At 42.8% G+C, this 24,722-nt stretch overlaps 1 protein-coding gene across 3 annotated transcripts in view; it reads right to left on the reverse strand.

Moving 5' to 3' along the window:
• The window catches only part of LOC126481146 (protein pellino), a 456,082-nt gene that overhangs the window by 216,155 nt on the left and 215,205 nt on the right, over positions 1-24,722 (reverse strand). The window lies entirely within an intron of this gene.

Below are 24,722 nucleotides of genomic sequence, written 5' to 3' on the forward strand. Positions count from 1 at the left end.
TTTCAGTAGCCTCTGTAAGTGGACCCAAGACATACAGCCGAAACAATCCTCAAACATCACACGACAACCTCCGGACTGGAGTATAGCCTCCACACACTGCGGATTAAAACGAATCATTGCGCCATTTTGCACTCGATGCGCCTTGCATCATTTGAAAAGCATGACAGCCGCGACTCGACGGAGCACACTACACTCCTCCAAGTCCGCTACCGTCCTGTTTCTGTGTTGTTTAGCCCGTCAAGGACATGCAGCTTATGTCGAGTGTCAGCAATGGCCTTTTGCAAGGTACCGTGCGGTACCATAAGCAGCCCAGTTTGCAATGTTCGCTGTGAAAGACTGACCTGCGTCCAATGACAGCTGCAACTCCTATCGGTGTTGCAACCGATTGTCATTGACAAGACGTGACACTCGCTTCCCATACCTGTCGGTTACGATCTTATTACGAATGCTGCTGTTACGCCTTGTTACATGGTTCCGGGTGGTAGACGGTTCCTCGTAGACACGATGTTGATGCAATAGTGCACAAATATCTCTGGAGTGAGTATTCTGTTCTGCGCCACTGCTAACATGAGTTAACCTATTTTCGCCGCGCTCACTCGTACTATAGTAGTTGATTTGTGCTTTTATGTCTTCGTAATCTTTATTTAATTCTTCATCTTTCCGTTCGTGGCATACTGCAAATGTTCCATGATTTGCATTTTTTTTTTCATACAGTTTTCTTATACAAGCGAGGTCAGATATCTGAATGAGGGAAGTTACTTAGATTTTACAGCAACATAACAGTGCTGACCACCAGAATGTATAAAAATAACATTTCAAGTGAAAACCTCAGCTTTAGTGACGGGGAAAAAAAACACTAGTTCATAGCGTTATTAGTTACGTAAGAAATAATGGATAAGGTAAACAGGCTCCTTTCGTTCCTTTATAGCGATTTTTTTACGTGTTTGCGTGTATACACTTCCCATATCAAATACATATCGATGTTTTAATTTGGTTTTTTTTTCACTTTTCAGTACTTTACAAAACAAAATTGACCAAGAACTTATGTTTGCAAAGTCTTGTTGGTTCCTCAATTTCAACACTATACTCTGACATACTATATCACAGATGGTAGATCATAATATCACTTTCCCCTTCAGTGCTGGGCTAAGCGAATTGACGTGACGGTCAATGTGAACACACGCTGACGTGAGGGTGCCGTGGCGTGTTGCCCGTTCATATCAAATGCAAATTGTTATGGCGTCTACTAAACGCTCTAACAAAATCCACAGCGTCTACGAAGGGGATGTATCTGAACTAGCGATGTGGCGAGATTCATAATTTATAGGGTGCATTACGGACAACCGTACGTCATCCCGAGATCACGTGACCACGGTGCCAATGTACGTTGACAGCAGAATACCAATTCCGCGCATCGTAGTGCTTACTCCTGCGATAGTTATACTCTATGGCTCTAAACCAACTTCTTTCACTGTATGTTTCTTGACACGTCCGAAAACTGTGTCTCATTTCCGCCATCCTGTTGCTTCTCCCTTTAGCCCTCTTATTGCGCTGATTCCACACAACCGAGTGTCACGTGAACACCACTTAGCTATGTGTGCTCTTGTCAGTGAGGTGATATTTCATCTCATTAGCTTATTTCGCACATGCAAATTACTGCAGAAGGACGTTTATCACATCCTGCAAAGGAAAAAACCTTGTGTATTTCTGATTTGTTTCACAGCTACTGCGTATTCTGATGGAAAACAATTGCCAGCAGATGAATGGCCATATTCGGAGAGTTTCCAGGCGCCATTTCTGGCGAAGACTGAACAAGTAATGTTTTCTCTAAATTACAGCTAGTTTGATTTAGACGTTGTGAGATTTAGTCTACCTTGAAACGAAGAATAACTACTGAAATGAAATCTTAGATGAGACTAACTGAGCCTCCACGCATCACCCTCATAATAGCCACAAATCGCGGCAGACCATGTGGAGGATCAAATCACGTCCTCCTCGCGAATCCGATTCCATGGTAGAGTGAGGCTGTAATTCTGGTCCGAGTTAGGCTGGTCACTAATATGACTTACTGAGAACGTGGACGTCATTGCGTTCAGTGTAATCTAGAGCCAGGCACGTCCATATTTTACGACCCAGATCGGATAGCCGCTACGGATAATGCTGGCGAACGAGGTCTGTATTTACCTCGTATTACGCACTAAAACGCTAGTTTTCAGTGTTTTAAAATATTAAATACCAATCGTGGCGGTTTTCGATTTTGAGAATTATTCAGGTAAATTGTCTTCACTCTTTCACAACGCGAGCTTAAGTTTATTACCCATTATGCTTGATTTGCTGTGTCGTCAAGTTTTTGATAACTGTTGGTTCCTTTGTCTCTCTTTCCAAGCTGTTCGAAATTCAATAATACCCTACATTAAACTGCAATTTTACCGATATATTTAAATGATTTTCAGCTTTCTATAGGACGGATTAGTTCGTTGAGAAAACGGTAGCCCAATCTTAAATTACTTTCCTTTTCACGTTTAATTCAAGGAACATGTAGTACTTACCTGGCATCTGTCGTCAGCATTAAGCAACTGAACATTCATTCACGTCATCAACCACACCTAGTCGATAACAATTTGCGTTAGTTATTCCGCTTGAAGCAGCAGGGTTTTTTGATTCGATATTAGACTATTTTCAGTAATAAACTGTACTGTACAGGTTATTAATGCTTGAAATTTGACAGTTATGGAAGTATTTGTGTTTCGTCTGTTCTTAGTGTTTTTTTCCCTGATCTAGTAAATTCAGCTCCACGTTTGGCCAGCCAAGTATGGCACACAGCAGCTGACAGGTTATGTCCACTCCACAGGTAGCTGGCCGGGTCGAGTGGCGGAAGCGCGCTCTATTTTTACTTCCGCCCCACTTGCAGTGACCACGGGAGGTCGCTTTGACGCTTCCATCTGCTGCCAGTACGTGCCATGTGTGTTCTACAGAGAAGAAAGCAGGTGCTACGCTGTAGAAATCTCTCTCTCTCTCTCTCTCTCTGAACCGTTCGTCAAGTTAATAACAGCTGTATCGGAGTAATGTAATTTCCAAGCTTCTGCTGGCACTTTATGTAACTGAAGAGAGGAATGATTCCAGAGATTTGCTGCATAAAGGGGATAAGGTATTTCACGCCTCATTTGCAGGAAGACATTTCCTTTATTAAGGCAAATATGTGCCAACAACGTACCTCCCTATTGTCCGTAATCTTTAGCTCCCACAGAGAGAGATGGAGCTGGGGTTAGGACACCGGACCCGCATTCTGGAGAACGAGGGTTTAAATCCTGGTACGGCCATCCAAATTTACGTTTTCCGTGAATTCCCTAAATCGCTCCTGGAAAATGCCGGGATGGTTCCTTTGAAAACGATACAACCTATTTCATTCCCGATCCTTTCGCAATCCGAACTTATTTATTTAGCGTATGGCTCATAACATCACAGTAAAAATTACAGAAACAACACGATTTAAGAAAAATCAAATATGTATAAACAGAGCAATAAATAACAGGTTGTATATAAGAACACCGCCAATTGTAAATTTAGACTCACAGAAGAGCAATCACAAGCAGACGTCCAGCTTAGATAATAAATAGTCGATTGCCTCTTGGGTCGCCATTAGGAAATCCTGTGGGTCACCCTCGTATGCCCTTAGTGGGCATTCCTGCACGATGTGTTTGACCGTCTGTCTCTCAGCGCCGCAGTGGCAAGCGGCCGAAGGAAGTTTACCCCATCTGTGTAAGGAGTCGGCGCATCTCCCACAGTTGGTTCTGATGCGATTAAGAGTTGACCAGACCTTGCGAGGGCAATCAAATCCTTTTGGTTTACTAAAGATGCATGGCATACTGTGGCAGTTTACTGCTGTTCTGCTCTCCCATTCCTCTTTCCATCGGTCATTTATTTTAAAGTTGGTTTGGTGCAGAGCCTGTGCGGTCTTTAGTGGAGGATGCCTAGACAGGAGTCGGTTTCCTTGGATGTCGTGAGTATCTTCATGGATTTTTAATTGAGGGTTAGTCATGATTTTTTGAAATTCTCTAACCAGAGCGTGTTCACGGCGCAGGTTAGGAGAGGCTATGTTACTGAGAACGGGCAGCCACACTGTAGGAGTTGGCCTGATTGTGCCTGATGTAATACGCATTGTTGCATTTTACTGTGCCTCTAATGACTGCGGTGTCAAAGGTACGTTAAAGTAATCTTCCTTGCTCACTTTCCTCGATCTCTTCCCGCCCTCCTCCTGTTCCTCTTTCTCTCTCCCCCCTTCCTATCTTTCTATTTATTTAATTAGTCTGCTATTATTACTTACACCATGCGACGCAAATTATCTGAACTATATGTAAATCGGTTTACGCGAAATTAACGTGTTTACAAGATGTGTGCCAATTTGCATGTCAGAATGACGAGGCGATATTTTATAGTGGAGCAGAGCCGCCATAGTGGCTTACCTGGCATCGTCTTATTGGTGGTGGCACGGTCGAAATTCCTCCAACTTCTGAACTGACTCAAGCAGACTGTATAAGGAAACCAACAATTTAATGCTGGCTCCAAACCACGGTAAAACTCGGCATTTCTCACATTAAAAATTTTGCCAGAAAAACAAATTACCAGAGAGAATTAATGTTCAGGGAAAATAACTAAAAATTTTCAGGTTTGCCAATGATTGTAATCTTGTCATAGATGGCAAAGAACTCTGAACAGCAATTTAACGGAACGGATAGGTCTTGGAATGAGATTTTAAATTTATAGTCGTGGAAGATAAAATGAGGGCAATAGAATGCAGTTGTACTAAAACAGGTGATGTTGAAGGAATTAGATTAGGAAATGAGACACAAAAAGTAATATGTAAGTTTTGGTTTTTGAGCAGTAAAATAACTGATGATGGCCGAAGTAGAAAGAAAAGAAAATGCAGACTGGCTGTGGCACGAAAAACATTTCTGAAAAAAGAGGTATTTTTTAACACCGAATATAAATTTAAATGTCAGGACGTCTGTTCTGAAGGTATTTGTCTTGAGTGTAGGCTTGCATGTAAGTGAAAAGTGAATATTGAACAGTTCATACAAGAAGAGAATGGAAGCTTTTGAAATATGGTGCTACAGAAGAATGCTGAAGATTAGGCGGATAGATCAACTGATTAGTGATGAGGTACTGTATCGAATCGGGAAAAAAAAAGAAATTTATGGCATTACTCGACTCAAAAAAAGCAACAGTTCATTGGACACATCCTGAGGCACCAAGGATTTGTCAGTTTTGTAGTAGAAGGGAGCGGGTTGGGGGGGTCATCATATAGAGAGACTAAGGATTGAATACAGTAAACAGGTTCAAATGGATGTAGGTTGCGGAAATTATTCTAAGATGATGATGCTGCTTGCACAAGATAGACTAGCATGAGGAACTCCATCAAACCAGTCTTCGGATGAAGACCAAAACGACAACAGGAACGTTTTCCACTAAGCCACCGATTTCACAAAACATTGGTTGTTGAAATATTATCCCTGACCCTTTCCACTACAGGTTTTCATGACCTGCAAGATTTTCATAGCAAATTCCAACACTCCATGTTTTCTGCAGTCACGGAATCATCTTTCCATTTTATACTTCTGTGCCGACTGCACACTGTTCTTTCATCATCGCCGACTTCTAATCAAACAATCATACCCCGAACTTTCGACTAAAAGTGTACCCTATTACACTGAAAACTATGGCACTATTCACTGCTCTGTTTAGCGTCGAATCACGAACACGCAACATGAACAAGTTGTATTACACGGCTGGTCAGGAGGAGGATTGACATTATGACGTCTAGTATCTCCTCGTAGTACATCCCGAGTCACAATACTGCTTGCAAAATAACGATCTGTGACAGAAAATTTCGTATTTAACGTGCTAGCAGGTTCCAATGAAAGGAGGTCGTATTTGAGATAAAGATGCCTTCCCCCATTCTCACTGAAAGATCCTGACTGACTATCTCTAAAGTTTACAAGCTTGGTAAGCCAGTGGTCCTGGAGTGACTGCCACGTCAAGACTGGAGCCGGGTTCGATTCTCAGAACTGGTATTTTTTCCTTCCTTGGAGGACTGGAACGAGATGAGGTCAATTGGGCAACTGGGGAGCTGTTTTCAGGGCAAGTGGGGGGTGCGGTTTGTTAAAGCTTAGATGAACTGTCGGCGGAGCTGTGTGCAAACCGTATGTCGCTCCACACTGAAGTCCAATGACGCCTTAGGCAGTGAAACACTGGTGGTTCCGTAGCACATGGTCCACGAATAAGGGTTTCTTTTATTTATTTCACTATACCTGACAGTAATGGATTCTGTAACGGTACAATGAATTCTTTCTTATTTTATGCCTTTCAGATATCCTGCCTTGCAGTATACGGATGTAAATTAAATTTGCGCATTAACTTCGTTGTAGAACTTTCACGAATTTCACCACGAACATCATTATAGTCAAAGCGTCATCTGATGGTGCCCAGTGGCAGAATTTGTCTCCGGTCACCATTTGATGTGGTACCTAGAATGGGAGCAAACGGGGGACGACGATGACAAAAATTACGTTGAATGATAGTCTGGTAAAGCGTTTCTTAAACTGTGTTGCGCGGAACCTTGGAGTTCCGTGGAGATCACACGAGGGCTCTTCTGCATGCGGGAATACAAGAGACGGGCGAAGGTGGCAGTTTGAATTGCCTGCAGCAGTCAGGCCACGTGCAGTCGGTCCCTCGTAGTTGAGTTTGTCTTCTGGTCTCTGATAACTACAGCCTTATTAATTGTCCGTGTAGCATTGTACAGACAGTCGAAATTGGTGCAAACTGCTGTTAGTTGATGTACTACACCGTTTAAGAAAAGTGAAGCACCCAGAAGGGGAGGAAAAACAAGAAATTAAACTTCCCAGGTTGAGAGGTTGTGTGTTCGTATTTCGGTGAATACAAATTCCAGTCAAATTTAGAAAGAACTTAACAGTATGAACCCATTTATCAATATGACATTGCATGTCCTCTGGTGTGCATGAGTGTGTACCAGTTCGGTTGGTAATAGTGTCAAAGCCGTCCTATCCTCATGGTCCATAGCCATTGTAACTGATCCTTGACATCCTGGATATCCTGGATATTGTCGCAGGAACGGAGTTGGCGCCCGATCTGTTCCAACACATGTTCTATTGAAGGTATATCTGGGGAACAAATGTTCTATTGGAGGTATATCTGGGGAACAAATGTTCTATTGGAGGTATATCTGGGGAACAAATGTTCTATTGGAGGTATACCTGGGGAACAAATGTTCTATTGGAGGCATATCTGGGGAACAAATGTTCTATTGGAGGCATATCTGGGGAACAAATGTTCTATTGGAGGCATATCTGGGGAACAAATGTTCTATTGGAGGCATATCTGGGGAACAAATGTTCTATTGGAGGCATATCTGGGGAACAAATGTTCTATTGGAGGCATATCTGGGGAACAAATGTTCTATTGGAGGCATATCTGGGGAACAAATGTTCTATTGGAGGCATATCTGGGGAACAAATGTTCTATTGGAGGCATATCTGGGGAACAAATGTTCTATTGGAGGCATATCTGGGGAACAAATGTTCTATTGGAGGCATATCTGGGGAACAAATGTTCTATTGGAGGCATATCTGGGGAACAAATGTTCTATTGGAGGCATATCTGGGGAACAAATGTTCTATTGGAGGCATATCTGGGGAACAAATGTTCTATTGGAGGCATATCTGGGGAACAAATGTTCTATTGGAGGCATATCTGGGGAACAAATGTTCTATTGGAGGCATATCTGGGGAACAAATGTTCTATTGGAGGCATATCTGGGGAACAAATGTTCTATTGGAGGCATATCTGGGGAACAAATGTTCTATTGGAGGCATATCTGGGGAACAAATGTTCTATTGGAGGCATATCTGGGGAACAAATGTTCTATTGGAGGCATATCTGGGGAACAAATGTTCTATTGGAGGCATATCTGGGGAACAAATGTTCTATTGGAGGCATATCTGGGGAACAAATGTTCTATTGGAGGCATATCTGGGGAACAAATGTTCTATTGGAGGCATATCTGGGGAACAAATGTTCTATTGGAGGCATATCTGGGGATCTTGCTGGCCACGCGAGTATCTCAACATAACAGGGACGTTCACAGATACAACTGTCATGTGTGGATGAGCACTGTCATGTCGAAATGTGGCACCCTGTCAGATGAGAAGTAACACAAGAGAGCGCAGGATGCCCGACGTACCGCTGTGTCGTCAGGGTTCCCCTTAATCCCTCACCGCCGTTACCTAAAATTCGTATCCGATGGCTCCCCACACAATGACGTCTCGAATAATACCACTGTGTCACTCCAAAACATTGGAAGAATGGAACCTCTACTCCCGTCGCAGCCTTAGTCCCCGAACAGGAAAGCCGATATTATACTATCACATTTCTTTGACAGAGAAATGTGATCAAATATTCGTCAAATTTCTTTGACAAAGATTTTTGACGTGGCGCTAAACAGGGTATTACACTGTCGTCATATTTTTCGTCATTTTTCAAGATGGCGGATAACAACTTGTTATTATGCGCAGCAGTTGGTAGTACCACAACTGCATTGTGTATTTGGAAGAAAAGCGGCGGAAAAAAAGGAAACATGCTTGGATGAAGCCATAGGTATTACGTATAGATGATAAAAGCATTCAGCAAAATATGTTATGAGAGCTGCACGTGAAGGACGTCAATTCTTCTATATAAATTACTTACGAATCGGTGATGGTGTATTTCACTATTTGCTCAGTGAAGTGGCTTCTCTTATTACTAAACAGAATACTCTCTTGAGAAATGCTATATCTGCAGAAGATAGGCAAACTGTGACACTGCGATTGCTTGACATACAAGAGAGCTACTCTTGTTTACAACACAACACTCTAATATCACATTGCAAATTAACCAACATAATTCCAGACACGTGCGAAGCGATTTATAAAGCACTGAAGGGGGACTATTCATAGGTTAATAAATGTTTAGTATACCAAATGGGCAATAACAACTATTTTTATTTTTCAATAATTTAGTGGAATTAGTGTTCCAACGACTATAAAATTAATAAAAAAAATACGAAACACACGAAGCGCTTTTTAACTTGTGTCATCCAGAGTTCAAAAATAGACAAAGTAGAATGGAAAGCTAAGAAAGAATTTTTTATTTTAGAGTGTGACCACATCCTGCATTTCTGCTTGCTGAAAGCTGCATGGCTGTTCCTAAATGTAGCGGTGAATGGCTGTAGCTGTTATTGTGGACGTATGTCGCCTGCAGCATATTCCACCTGCCATCAACACAAAAATTGTCGAAGGAAGACACCAACTTGTTTACAAACTCACTACAGAGACTTCAACTAGCTGTAACGACGCCGGCGCTCAAAGTGGTTACATTATTTCACACTGCAGTGAAGACGAACGACTTTTACGATCAAATCTACGGCGAGGCCCTAGATTTGATCGTATTTACTTGACGACAGGCGAGATTTGACGAAGTTCCCTACTACATCATCAAATTTCTTTGACTTAAATATTTACCATATAAACTGCCGGCCGCAGTGGCCGAGCGGTTCTAGGCGCTTCAGTCTGGAACCGCGCACTGCTATAGTCGCAGGTTCGAATCCTGCCTCGGGCATCGATGTGTCTGATGTCCTTAGGTTAGTTAGGTTTAAGTAGTTCTAAGTTCTAGGGGACTGATGACCTCAGATGTAAAGTCCCATAGTGCTCAGAGCCATTTGAACCATATAAACTTTCACAAGGAAACATGATAGTGCAATACCAGCCTAACGCAGTCTGTCTGCCGTTCTACCTGTCACAGATTATTGCGACTTGAATCATTTACACAACTGCCGTGACTAACCGTTAATTTATATTACAAATAAACAAACTTGTTTAAAATCATACTACAGAATCAAACTTGGGGTTTCCATGAGGAAAGTGGACATTAAAATGAGTTCTCGTATCGAAAAGATTAAGAAAGGGTGATCTAGTAAGACCATCAAGAGGTTCCAAGATAATGACTCTGCGAAATCTGATGTTTGTTGCAACATGTAATTCGCTAATTTCATTTGGCGAATCATTTTAAACAGTAGTAACAGTCTAAGCTCTGTCTGTCCCGCATTACTGTACGGGCTAAAAGAGAAAGGAGCTGCTAGACAGTACCGCTCACGGACCGTGCGGTAGGCTCGCCTCCACTGACGTGCTGCAACCGTTCCGCTAGGCTTTCATTCCGTCTCCCTTCTTTCCTTCATAAAGAGATGTCGCTTTGTGCTACAACAGCGAGCGCCATGGTGAAACAATTATTGTCGGCCGCAAAGAAACACCAGGCCACGTGCCGTGCGTATTATGTGCGCGACATGTGCACTGTCACATCCCTCGGAATACAAAAGAAATCACGCTGAAGGATAGCACCGATTCGAATTCAAACCGTTGGTATTCGCAATTCATCCTCACAAACAACAATGAAAGCGAAACGCTCCGAGCCAGCTCCCAACGATTCTCAGGTACCATCAGCTTCTCTAAGAATATTACGAACATTACGCCTGAGGTGTAAGTTGGTGTTATACAGACGCTTATTTCGAAAAATAAAACGAGATAAATTACTAGGCATAGCTTTCAGAGAGTGACAGTGATGTTTTGAAATGATCTACCTAGACGGCAAAGTTTCGAAATGTTACGAGTTTATGAACGGTTTCATCCTCATTCATTGCACAATAAATTACCAGAGCATTTCTATAAACATGTGGACAAAAAAATATATCAATATCATTGCGTTGCTTATTGTGTACCTAAACCTGAAACTAATTAACTAGTAAAACAGTAGTGAAATATTAGGTTTTGATTTTATTCACGAATTTTGAAAATGATATAATTTCCACCGTTCGAAAGAACTTATTTTTCTTTTATCCAAACATCTCAGCATTTTGCGCGCCATCTTCAGTGGGTTAGTATACATAACGTTCTCAGCACTTGTGAGCTGCTAGTGTCATACGCAACACATTTCAAACAGCTTTTCATAATGTGTTACTGTCACCTAATTTGCTATTTTATTAGATGTGGCAAAAGTAATTTTGTTAATTACAGCAGGAAGTAAGGGTTATGTGGGGCACAATAATTAAAATCTCACTAAAGACAGCATATAAAATGCTATAGGTTAAAGAATATATGATTTATTGCCTTGCATAAAACAGGATTTCTCTACAATATTCCTCCGAAAGCGCGGAGAATAGCTACAGTAATCACGAGAGTATTCCATGATTTAGGTTTTTAAAAGGCATCTTGTTTAATCTTCGGTACTCCTTTCTTCCTCGCAACCGTAGCGCGAAACAAACGCTTTAACACTAGATCAAGGACCTTCCTGAAACTTGCAGTGTCAACGGTCGCTCGAGCGAAACTGGTCTCATATGAATAAATATTCCTTACAACAGCTTTCGGTTGTCCCCTGATGCCTGTTTTTGAATACAATGAAACTCTGCAGCACTTTCTACAGGAAATATATTGTTAATACTGGAAACGTCCTCTAAAATGCTGCCTCGCACCACTGCCTATTCGCCATCATTTAAATGAAGACCAAGAAGAGTTTACTGTTCATTTGTTTTGTTTTGTGCTGATTTTGTGGATTTTTTAATATGGCCACGTGTGAATAAGAAATACTAAAAATACACAGTCCAGTCACGTTACTGTCACCACCGCCTATGTTCGACATCAAACATCAAGGGGCAATAGCCAGTCACAGCCAACAGGTTGAAGGACTAGCAGTGGAGGGTATATAAAGCGAGGCAGAGGCAGAGGGAGTGGCAGAGGGAGTGGCAGAGGGAGAGGCAGAGGGAGAGGGGGGACACGCCAAAAACTACCATAGTGCATAAATGAAGCGATTTATTTGAAGGCCAAAAGAGTGTGATCATTATTGGCTTTCAGGCCGTATGTGGAGGCATTTCCGAAACAGCTTAGTTTGTAAACCGTTCGCGTGTCGCCATGGCTAAAGTGTACCGTGCGTGGCAAAATGGCGCTATCCAAACCCGGCGCCGAAGCAACTGAGGTGCACCTTGGGCCACAATGACGGGGATGAACAACGGCCGCGGAGATGTCCATGAGCAACAGACGTGCAGATGCTAAGTACCTGTCCGCCCAATGAACCAAGGGGGCTACCAATAGTGTCTCGTCAACAACTGTTCAGTAAACGTTGGTGCACGCATGTGGGCCTCTGCAGCAAACCCCTGGTTCATGCATTCATGCTGACTGCTGTTCGGTAGCAATGAAGGCTGGTAATTTGCACACCAGTACGACAACTGGATGTCCACCGAGTGCGAACAGGTGGCCTTTTCAAAGGAATCATGTTTTATACTCCATTGGACAAATGGTCGTTGGTGCGTACTGCGTGAAATGTCACAGCAAACGCCGTGCAACTAGCGTCGGAAGGGCGAAGGCCGGAGATGGGAGTGTTATGGCCTGGCGAATGTTTTCATGGCGTTCCCTGTGTCACATTCTGGAAGGCACAAGGGATCAACACAAATACGCACCATGTTCACCTCTGCAGGCCAGCTGTTTTTCTTCATCACTATGGCATCTACCTGCAAGACAATGCAACGCACCACACAGCTTTTATTGTACGTGCGTGGTTCGAAGAGCACCAGAATGACCTTACCATACTCCTCTGGAGACCAAACTCCCTGGACTTACATTGTGGGACCACCTCGATCGGGTTGAACGCGCCACGGATCCTCAACTGAGAAACCTAGTGCAGCTTGCCACAGCACTGAAGTCGGTATGGCACCACACGTCCAGCAGCGATTCGCGCTGCTTAAGGTTAGTTATTCAGGATTTCGACCGGTGAACACAACGTGACTGGACAACGTATGGAAGCGACATGCCAGAACAGAGACATGTGATCAGTCAGTATGGCAGTAGGACGAAGATAAAATGCAGCGGTATTTCAAGTGATGTTCGTCAGCCTGCGCTGTCAAGCAGTGAAACTGCAAGAAGGACACGGAAGCTTTCATGCATTGTTTTAAAACCATAAACATCAACACGTCAGATTTACTAAAAACTGCTATTCTGGCGCAGGAAACTGGAAGTGAGGCAACGGCAATGAGCGGCGACAGTTTACAATGCTATTCTTTATGCGGGCATGGCGAGGGAATAATGCAGGAATAAGCTGTGCTACCTTTGGCTGCATACTTAGAATAGACCCAAAATGTGTGCAAATTTTAACTGCATTTGCATTTTCAAATGGCCCTAGATGGGGAGATAGGATACGCGGCGCATGTATAAAACAAAGAAGGGAACGAATAAAACGATATATGAACATTATTTTCACTTTCAGGCAGCACACAAATTGTTCACTCACGCAATTTTAAAACACAATCACACGAAAAATTTTGCTGGAATGTTACAAGGGTGATGAGGAGGCTATGACAAGCTATAATCGCCTCTGCAACGGAATTTAACACAGTTCAACCAAGATTTTGGAACCCGTCGTACGGCCATCTGCAGCTACTCAGACCGAAAACAGCACCTTAAAAGTGATTGGGGAGAAGAAGAACGTAAACGAAGAGCCGAACAGTTTTATTGTTTGATGGGGGCACGACTACCTAAAGATATGCATGTTTTGTCTTTAACATGATGCAGTGGGTGACATGTTCTAATATCGTCAAATCTGGCATTTTTATTTGTGAAATGTGGAACAGAACGGCTCTCATTCTAAACAGAGTGATTTTGAGGTTCACTTATACACTTGGACTGAACGAGAGGCTCAGTGGAGGACTTCAGAAGTTGCACTGTTCCGTCACAAATTTCTGTAAAGGCAAATCGTAGTAAGAAAACTGAAATAGTCTGTGACTGGTGCGCGACAGAACAGAAATTGTGTGTTATGAATGCTAATCAAACTTTCACACACATTGATTTTTTTTAGGTTACATTTCTTGTGAGTGGTCATACTTATTTCCTAATAGATAAGGCTTTTGGAAATGGGGGAAAAATTATTACGACATCGGAAACCGTTCTTGGAAAAAACAGTACGACGAAGTTTTATAGCAGATGGACCCAGGTTATCCGCTTGGTAAATGGAAACTTGCAGTTAAGCCATCAGGCTAAAGGACGATTTAAAAATATCTAGCATGAGAGAGAACCTGTAAGCTGAAAATTTGTGTTTTGAAAAAATTATTATTCTGATTTACCTGCAATGTGTAAGCCAACCAGGTTAATAGAGAGACAAATAATGGTAGTCTCCTATAGCTGATAAGGAGCCAAGCTGCAGAAGCCTTAAGCGGGGAAAGTTGGACGACTGAATCAACTTACGAGTAAATGAGAGAGAACTGATAGGCATTAAGGTAAGCCGTCCTGTAACAAGGCGTTTTCTCCTTCAGTGTAAGTAACTGCTGTGCTCTGCAAACAATCATTATCTCTTCTGTGTCATCTTTAACACTGTTTTGCTTATATGCATAAATTCATATTTTGAAATTCAGTAATTTACATAGTACTTGATACTATGGACATTGTGATACTGCAGTGCATGTGTTATCCAAAGGAACGGGCACTGCAGCAACTAGAGCCGTTATGAAATACATTAAATGTATTCGCAGTTGCGAATATGGACTAGCATCAAGTGTATAATGGAACGACAATAGAAATTTCTGGCGGACCGGAACTCTTAACTTTGGTTTCCCGCTTATTGAGAGCGATCGCTCACCATTTGGCTATCCGAGCACGGCCCAAGGCCAGACCCAAACTTCCATATGTTGTCAACCATGTGTCCACAACCTGTACTCTTACGTACATAATGCATATTCCTGTAAAGCAGACTTCAAGTCGCTTGTCCGGTGTCTGTGTACAAACGCGAAATTGCCGTGCCTGTCTTATTCCGAATTGCGATGCAAAGTTTTGTTCGGACATGCATGCATGTGGAAGTTTAGGTCTGGCCGTGAATAGTGCTCGGACAGCTAAACGGTAAGGCGATCGCTCGCGATAAGCGAGACATCAGGATTCAATTACCGTTCAGGCACAAACTTCGAATGTCTCATTCCATTATACAGTTACCTAGCGGGATAGCGCGCAGTGATTAGCACAATGGACTCTCATTCGGAAGGACGGTTCAGACCCGTGTGCGGCCGTCCTGATTTCGGTTTTGCGTTTTTCCTTAAATCGTTAAGGCAAATGCTGGGATGATTCCTTCTAAAAGGTACGGCCGCCTTCCTTCTCCGACCTTTCCCAATCCGACCTTGTGCTCCGTCTCTAATGACTTCTCTATCGAAGGGGCGTTAAACACTAATCTTCTACTCCTCCATTACACAGCTGATGATAATCCATATCCGCAATTGCAAATACATTTGATATAAATTGAATGTTTCTGGATATTATTAAAAACAGACAAAATTTACCGTTTTAACTGTAAAAATCAAATACAGTGATTTTGGTGCAATGTGACCTAACTCCAAAACTAAGTGCATTGTCTACCACCTCCTAAGCGCGAGATTTCTTCTCACCATTATATCAATATTTAGAATATAAAAGTGAAGCTGTGTATCGAAAACTATGCTTTAGAAACAAAAATTGAGTAGATTTAAAATTTTGTTTCCTGAGAATTTTTATTTGTTGACATCGCTTTGGAATGGGCTCTTGAAACCGGACGGTGCAACGATAGTGACTCATGACAACGTGAGCCATCTGCACTTCCAGTTACAAGAAGAATAGCTATGAACGGCAGAATACTTATGAGATTTCACAACAAATGCCTCTGCGTGCAGTAGCTACTGTGCACTTGCGACATGTGAACCGGGAAGTGCAACTCCACAAAAAAATTTCGGAGGTTGTTCGGAGTTCTTTTAACCATTCCCCCCTTTAACGAAGCCGCGGTCGCGCGTAGGTCCTTTCAGAATGGTAATAAAAAACGTTTTTTAGGTTCAGTACCATAAATACCTCTGTTTACGTGAAAATACCTTCACGACAGTGAAAAAAACCTTTTATTTTCAATCACAAACACAACGAAGGATCTCGTTTCTTGTAGGCACCTATGTACAGACGCTAAAGTGCAGCAATGGGACTGTCTCCGCTGTGGGAACAGATCAGTTTAGCGTCCTTGTGCCGCTCTTTCATTGCACTCAGAATCCGTGAACAGATACATGAGGTCCACCAGAAAACCTACCTATACTGCTGTGTGTTATTGTTGACGTACAACTAACACTACCGGAAAAAGAAACCGGAGGCAGCGCCGGGCTGTAGTGGATGCAAGATTGAGGGCGAAGAGTAAAGTGGGCATCACTGTTAACACTAATTACCACGGGTGAATAGAAGTAGTTTGTTTCCGAAAGAAAAAAAAAAGATACAACAGCACATACCGGCGACATTTGCATTGTTGTGCAGACATTTTCAGTGCAACACAGATTCAAAAATAAATGGGAGTAAGTAATCAAACTAAATGCCGTCATCGAAGATTCGCCGTCCATTACTCGTGGCGGACTACACTAGGTCATCCTTCACCATGCCGGCCACCCGTGCTGGCGGACCGTTGGAAGTATCAGCGGAAGATCTAGCCGATAAAAGCCAACAGGCAGTAAGTCAAGAAGTGATCACGAATGCATCAACAATTCTGAGATGCAAGTACTGTGTAGCGATCCACATGAGACCATGGGTCACACCAAATATCCCTGAGCGACGTAAGAAAATTTGTTGGTGAGTTTCCGGTTCAATCTGTACCGCGTTGTCCGCATCGCCGATACAAGTAGAGCTTGTGTGAGTGTACAGTGTGTAAACTTTTAGATGGCAGACCTCTCCCTAGTCCTGAATCGGTAGAAGTCGGTAAACGTCGGCAAGCTCCGGTAGGCACGCCGTTTCGACTGCTGCTAACATTACGTAGCTGACTGTGTTGTACAAGGTATCCATTGTCGTCTGCTTCGTTATTGTTTTGCGCTGTACTGTTCTGCGTGTTTTTATTGTGCAGGTGTGCTAAACATTAGCAAAATGAGTGAAGAGGCAGTTGCTGGCCCATCTCGGGAGTCGCCAACAACCCCTACCGGTAGGCCTACGGTTAGAAGGAAAGCAGTATTACGTAGCGATGCTCGCAAAATTATCGGATGAATGGTTCGTGAGCGCATAGTAGACAAACATGGATACATTCATTTATATATATATATATATATATATATATATATATATATATATATATATATATATATATATATATATATATATATAATGAATGTACATGACGATTTCAGTTTCGTTGACAACATTTAAAGCGAGTTTTACTTCCAAGCCTTTCGTCTGCTTTCGTGTAAGCATGACGCGCAATTTGTAGTGCCAGCACTGCAAAGGGTAGGCGTACCTTCCCCCCCAACCCTCGCCGCCAATGCTTGCTTCCTCCTCCTCTCCCCGCACTCCCCTCACAACTCTGCCGTCTTACAGTTAACACGTTTCCAGTCCGCCTGCACCAGACCAGACACAGTCGCTTGCACAGACAGGCGCGGGCCTGTAGCAACGGGCAGGCGTGCCGCCAGAATGGAGGCCGATCGTGACTGGACGGCGCTGCGGGGTCACAGCTAACGGCAAAAGCGCGGCCAGCCGAGGCAAGCCGTCCAAACGTCGCGTCGCCGCGTCACGTTAAGTGGTTCACGGGCCTTGTCAGGTGCAAGTCACTCACAGCGGCGTCTCGCTCGCTAACTCCTCCCCCCCCCCCCTCAATGTGCTCTTTACAAGAAATGCAGGACACTACGACTTACATGCGGAGAAGCTGAACGGCCAGTCGACGTTAAGGTGATTATTGACAGAGCAGTAGATCTACAGGTGAATTATACGTGGGAATGAGGCATCAAAAATGTTCAAATGTGTGCGACATCTTTTGGGACTTAACTGCTAAAGTCATCAGTCCCTAAGCTTACACACTACTTAACCTAAATTATCCTAAGGACAAACACACGCACACCCACCGCCCGAGGGAGGAATCGAACCTCCGCCGGGGCCAGCCGCACAGTCCATGACTGCAGCGCCTAGACCGCTCGGCTAATCCCGCGCGGCGAATGAGGCATCAGCAGCGCTACTGTTAGAAGCAATCAGCTCTCCATTTGCCTGATTGGTTAGGGAAGTTGTGGAATATCTAAACCCGGGTACTCTCATACGAGAATTTTTGTCCGATCGAAAAATGGTTCAAATGGCTCTGAGCACTATGGGGCTCAACTGCTGTGGTTATCAGTCCCCTAGAACTTAGAACTACTTAAACCTAACTAACCTAAGGACATCACATACATCCATGCCCGAGGCAGGATTCGAACCTGCGACCGTAGCAGTCCCACGGTTCCGGACTGCGCGCCTAGAACCGCGAGACCACCGCGGCCGGCTTTGTCCGATCGCCCAAAATTTAGTCACTCGACTAACTGCTCGTCTGAATATGATCCAGTTAACTGAACAACAGTCAATAAGAGATAGATAGATAGAGAGAGAGAGAGAGAGAGAGAGAGAGAGAGAGAGAAGCTGGACAAAAGTCTGGCAAATGAGCTTGCTCCCTGAATTTTTGTAGGGCAAGGGCATCAAAGGAAATAAGTACTGAGACAAATACTGTCTTAAACGAATATAAGACCTACATGAAGAACGGTAAACAGAAAACTTCTGTATTAGTACAGATCATCACACACACACACAAAATTCAGTACACAGGCTAAATCACCAAACACTTGCACCTCAAATGTTTCGGACGTGGAAGGAACAATCGACACGCGGTTTTCACATAAGTGAATTGTAGGCAAACACGCGTATTTACAGATTTACAGCCAATACAAAGGCTGGGAAATAGGAGACGTTGATGGAAGTGCAGTTTTTTTTTTATCGTACTGTGAACATCGTAAACACCAACATCTGTTTGTTCCATTCTACTGCTTAGTTGCTAGACGACGACGTTATTCTTGTTTACATTGTGTTGTGTGTACACTACGATTGCATTGCGACGATCCTGTCACTGTGTGGCAGTGGGCGTAGGACGTGCTTGGATGATGGTATTGCGCACAGCGAAAAAAAGCGCACATGCTCATTGTTTATGGCGAATTGTAAGAAGTGTGCCGCTCGTCAAACTACGATATCTCGTAAACTACTTTCACTACACTCCTAGAGCAAACACTATTAACGTTCTAATTTAGTCTGTTTTGCCTGTGGTACCGTCAATAGGCATAGTTCCACTGAAATATTGTATCTTTTTAATTAAACACATATTTGAAACTCCTAGCCTTAACCATTCCTGCTGGACCCAGGATCACAGCTAATGTGGGAATGCCGCGACCGCTATGGAGTGGAATGGGGTTGGGTTGGATGGGATGGGGGTGAGATGATCTGCTAATAGAATGAAGAAGTAAGATTTGGCATGAATAAGAGTGAGAAGTGTTTATTTCTGATTATTACAGTGCAATATTGAACAGCATATTTTTCTTTCCATCAATCGAATGAAATTTTAAAGGGCAATAGCTAACTCGAGTGAAAATGTGAATAGTGTGCGTGTGACCAGAGCAACTCTACATCGAGGTAGGAGCCTTTTTAAGAACTAAAGACACAGTGAACTAAGTGTTGATTATAAACTGTTTCTTTTTAAGATCCATTTAGCAACATAGTATATTCAATGAGTCAATCATAATGAAGAATGGCAGAAGCTCATTGGGTGGACTAGTCTCATATAGGCACACCGTGCTAGAAGTTGGTACAGTGATAGGTGTATCTCGGGATTAAATTTTCCAGAAATTCTGTCTAAAAAAAACTGACGCCGAATCAATAAGACGACAAATAACAGGCGAAGCAAATGAGTAGTGGAATTTTTAAACTACCGGGTAGCTTACATTATCAAATTACAAAATAGTGAGTATTTCGAGGTCATTAAACCTTCTGTCTGGTAGTTAGCTATACTTCCATCCTATGAATAAGCTTCATAAGATTCTCAATATCCACAACAGGTAACTGAGCATGAAACAGTCACATATAAACAACAACATATGGGATCGACAATGTCCAACCAGTCTCACTTTGAAAGGACTCATCTGTCACTCACAGTTTCCGTCAAGCTGATACTGTGCAGTAGACATCTGAACCTTTAATAATGTAGCCATCTTGAGGTTACTCGATCATACTGGCCTATTTCAGACTATTAATGAGTATGATGATGGTTTCAGTACCGAAATAGGGTGGTTTCCTCTCAAATAAGAGTTCATTGTGTACCTTCGAACCTCGCAAAGAAAAAAACATATTGAAAGAAAATTTTTTGTATGTCTTAACGTAGCCGAAACTAAGGGGAATGTCACTAGCTCCCACTATTTTCTCTAACTTCTTTTCCCTCCCCAATGCCCCTATCACTGTTGCATCTTTACTGTTCTGTTTTAATTAAATTATGAAAAATATATCTTACGAGCACTAGGAATGATTTACAAAATTGGAAGTATCAACTAATGAGAACTGTGTTGTTGTGACACTGTCATGTGCTTACTGTGAAATTTGATAAAACAAATTAATTACGTCACGAGAATTTCACAGCCTATGAACAAATGAAGAAGTATGTTAAGGTACAATGCAATATCTGAAGTGGATTCTAACAGTGGTATACGCTGCATATGAATACGAAACAGCATTGTATATTTCGTACTATGTCGGGGACGGATATGAGAGCCGAACGCGGGTGTCAATAACAGAAACGGTCGCGTTTACGATTCTTAAGCTGCTTACGTGGAGCATTTCGGAAATCAGTGGTGAATCATTTACAGAAAGTGAGTTGGAATTCAAGTATACTACTCTGCTTATCGCGGAATTTTGTCTCACTAGAGAGCAATCCTCAGACAGGCAGTTTTAAGAACTGGAACGTACAATGTATCGCATCATTAGAATTCATATTAGAATCCTAATCACTCTCTCTTCTGAGAATTCGGCAGACCTTTTTTTCTCTTTAATCGAAGTAGATACATGACACATTAGCAAACTTTGTGTGTATGCGGTGTGATTACAAGTAGTACATGATCTGTCTCCTTTCGCTATCTGTTGGATACTGGCGTATACCAGTTAAGCGTAACTCAGATGAATGAACTGTCGACTTGTTCAGTTTGCACATTTAAGGCAGATTTCGGATACCTTTTATATCTCCTGTAACAATCACAGAAAAACGACGACGACGACGACGAGAAAACGTAGTATCCTATGGCTATATCGATGAGTCACTGGAATACGTCAACTCATTCAAAAACATTCACCACTCTCAGTCGTAGATTACATAGGTAGCAGTCTGTGGTTCATTCGAAGCGAACTAGAGAAGCGCAATCAGTCTACGAAGTCCGGAACGCTATCAGTCTGCATATAGAGCAGTCACGCGACCCATCCTATGATACTGCTCATTTGTGTGGGATCCGTACCGAATGTGACCAACAGGAAATACGGAACGGATACGAAAAAACAGCAGCATAAATAGTCACAGGTTTGTTTGACAGATGGAAGGATGACACAAAGATGCTGCAGGAATTAAACTGACAGACTCAACAGACACAAACTATCGCGAGAAAACTAACTTAGTTTCTAGGGCCTACTTTAGGTTATGAACCTAGGAATACAATACTATCTCCAGGGTATAGCTCCCATAGAGGGAGCGAAGACAGGATTAGAATCATTACAACGCGCACGGAGGCCAGTTACGCGATCATTTTTTCCCGCTCTCCGTACGTAAATGGAAAGAGGAGGGGGGGGGGGAGGGGGAACCCTAATAACAGGTATACTGGAACGTATCCTCAGCCATGCACTTCACAGTGGTTTGCGGAGTATCGGCGCAGAAATCTAGTTGTACAGTAAGTATTCACTGCCTGGGGTACATGTCTAGAGAGCAAGCTTGTAACTATTCAGACATGAGCATCTTGCATGCGAGAGTTACCGTGATTCTGTGCAGAATTGTGCATTGCAGTGCTCTCAGAGTTTATTACCGGGTATAACTTCACTCTGACTACTTTAGTCCGCTTGGCTTTTGCGAAGCAGCGTGAAGGATAAATCAATATGTTCTAACAGGTTTTTCGTGCATTCTGGCACAGCTCAATCCGTTATATTAGATCGACTCAAAACGGTTTATCCAGTTCTCCCATTTTGTAACGGCTAGCGGCGAGAGTACAGTAATAGTGAACTGAACGACTATACGTGTCTAGCAACAAAATGAATACAAAAAGTTAAAACTGTTATACGTTAGTAGGGCGCTTTCTGCAGTGCGTTAGCAATAAGAATCCGGTTCGACCTTTATTTGTAGTATAACTAATTTCTCTGTCGCACCCAAGTGTCGCTAACAGTACTCAGGCTAATACCTTAGAGAACTTCTTAACAGAATTCTTAGTCACATTACAGCTTCTAGAGTCATTAACAAAAATTACTGTCTTGTTTACATGCTACAGGAGGTGGTCACGGTAGGAAACATGTGCTAAAGGTACACTGGGAATTCTGTTCGTGACGACGACGGAATCGGTTCTTGCACTTGGGAAACTGAAAAAGAAAGATTCAGCATACGAACTATGTTCGGCGAGCTAAAGATAAAGAAACTGTAACTGGAATCAATTGTCAGCTGTTACAGTGTACACGATACGCGTCTAAGCATATCAAAATCAAAATATGCTGGGATAGCCGTGTGAATTGTTCGGCTGATGAACGCCTGAAACCGCATATTGGTAAGTGAAAAATGAGCACTGACGCAGGGAGGAAGTCATACGGACATTCACATTTTCCATGAAGGAAATCGCTTTCAGGCAAGCCAAGAGGAGTGGTGTGTATGAGTTTCACGGCGCTTATTTAGAGGTGTGGCCGATGAGCTTGGAAAGTACGTTCAGTCACTATATCAACCATGTGCGGCCCGTCTATTGTCACTAGAATAATTCCCCTCCATTCTTCTTCTCCACCTCTTCCTCCTCCTCCTCCTCCTCCTCCTCCACCACCTCTCCAGAGTCAATCTGAGGACATACCACGTCCACGCGACTTTCACGACATTTGACTTTGGAGAAGGGTTTTTTGAGCCCCAGGGGTCCATAAGCCTGCCTTCGACATCACCACGACCACCACCTCCACCACCACCACCACTATTAACTCTTTATGAAATGTTCCCCAATTCGCTTTTGCTCTGCTTTTATACTTTCTTTACTGTGTCACGTGCACACAACGCCACCAGGCGCGGTTGACAGCGTCATAATTTTTTAGGTCAGTCGGTGTACGTCCGACTTTGGATCTTAAACGTGAAATGGCAACCTAATGTATGTCAGACTACAGGTAAAATGCTGCCTCCATTGTGTCTTAATGTGAAATAAGACAAGAAAAGGATATTAGATGGACAGTCGGAAACGGTCGTTCTTTATCACTCTTTCCGGATACAGGATTCATCGACGTACACACAAACATGCTGAATACAGAGATATAAATTTACAACATAAAACAAAACACCTGTTATCTTTTCAGAAGTGAGTGAAAAAACTTTCAAAGTAACATTTCCCCCTTACAAGAAAGTAAGTAACGCTGGTTAAATGAAGCTCACCATATCTTCACTCCGTTCATCGTAATGTATCAAGTGCAGCTTTGAGTCTATCCGTGAAAGAGAGATTGGCTGCCTCAATCAGAAGCGCACTGTCCGCGAAGAGAGATGGATAGAGATCGAGCCGTGCCGCGATATACAGTTTTAATTTTTCGCAAATTACCTTTGTGGTACCTTTTCGACATAATCGTTCAGGCTTACCACAAACAAAAGAGGTCTGCCAAACACAGTATGTTAAATTCACCCCTACGCTCTCCCTTGATCAGAGAGGACGGCCAAATGTACTATGGCAGCCACGGATCTACTGTCGTGCAAAGGGCTACAAATACCTCTTTTCTATAGCCCATTCTCAATGAAAGATAGAAGTTAAACGAACACTTTTTCCACTCACACCTCATCTACAAGAAAGACGACTTTTACGATACATAAATTAGCGAAAGCAAGTTTCCAACGCCGCACGCCAATGAGACTAGGTTCTTGCTCGATCCCAACGGTTTCAGGCCTTTTAGGGACAAATTGTTCCACACCTCCAGCTCGTTTAATTAGAACGAAGTGCACTCAGAAAGAAAGGCCTTTGAGCGGCTTTTCCACAAACTAATTCTGCCACCTGCCCTTTGAACAGTTAGGATGTCGTTTGATGTTTTTCGTTTTCAGACATCAAGTAGCTAGCGCACAAGATGAATTAGTCGCGACATTGCATGCGGCGTGTTTACTCTTAGCGCAGCGTATGTAGTACGCAGCATTTTTCGCTTGGTACTGGCAACGTTTCCGTTGCTTCTGCTCAGAGCATGACGCCAACACAGGAAACAGACTCAAAGACGAGTTAGACGCGACTAGAGTTACCTCTGTTCGGAAACTTGAAACGGTCAAATCAAAGGGATTCTAGTCCAGTCTTCTACCAGGACGAAGGTACTCACGTCTACTCACGGAACCTACAAAAAAGAGGATGTAAACATTGAAATCAGATGTTTCAAAATTCTATCGTTCATCCAAAACTGTATTTTTCACGAATGAAGTTCGGATCAGTCAACACAAACGTTTCCAGAGTTACTCACAGCAGCGCTGCTGATTTTGATTTTATATGTAATTTTCTAACGAAGTTGCACTTTCACCTGTTTCACAGACGTCAGTTTATTTGTTACGTACATTTACCATACGTAAGCTACGACTACGCCGTGTTGTTGAGTTTGGAC

This window comes from Schistocerca serialis, chromosome 5 (assembly GCF_023864345.2).
Source record: "Schistocerca serialis cubense isolate TAMUIC-IGC-003099 chromosome 5, iqSchSeri2.2, whole genome shotgun sequence".
NCBI classification, from domain to species: Eukaryota; Metazoa; Arthropoda; class Insecta; order Orthoptera; family Acrididae; genus Schistocerca; species Schistocerca serialis.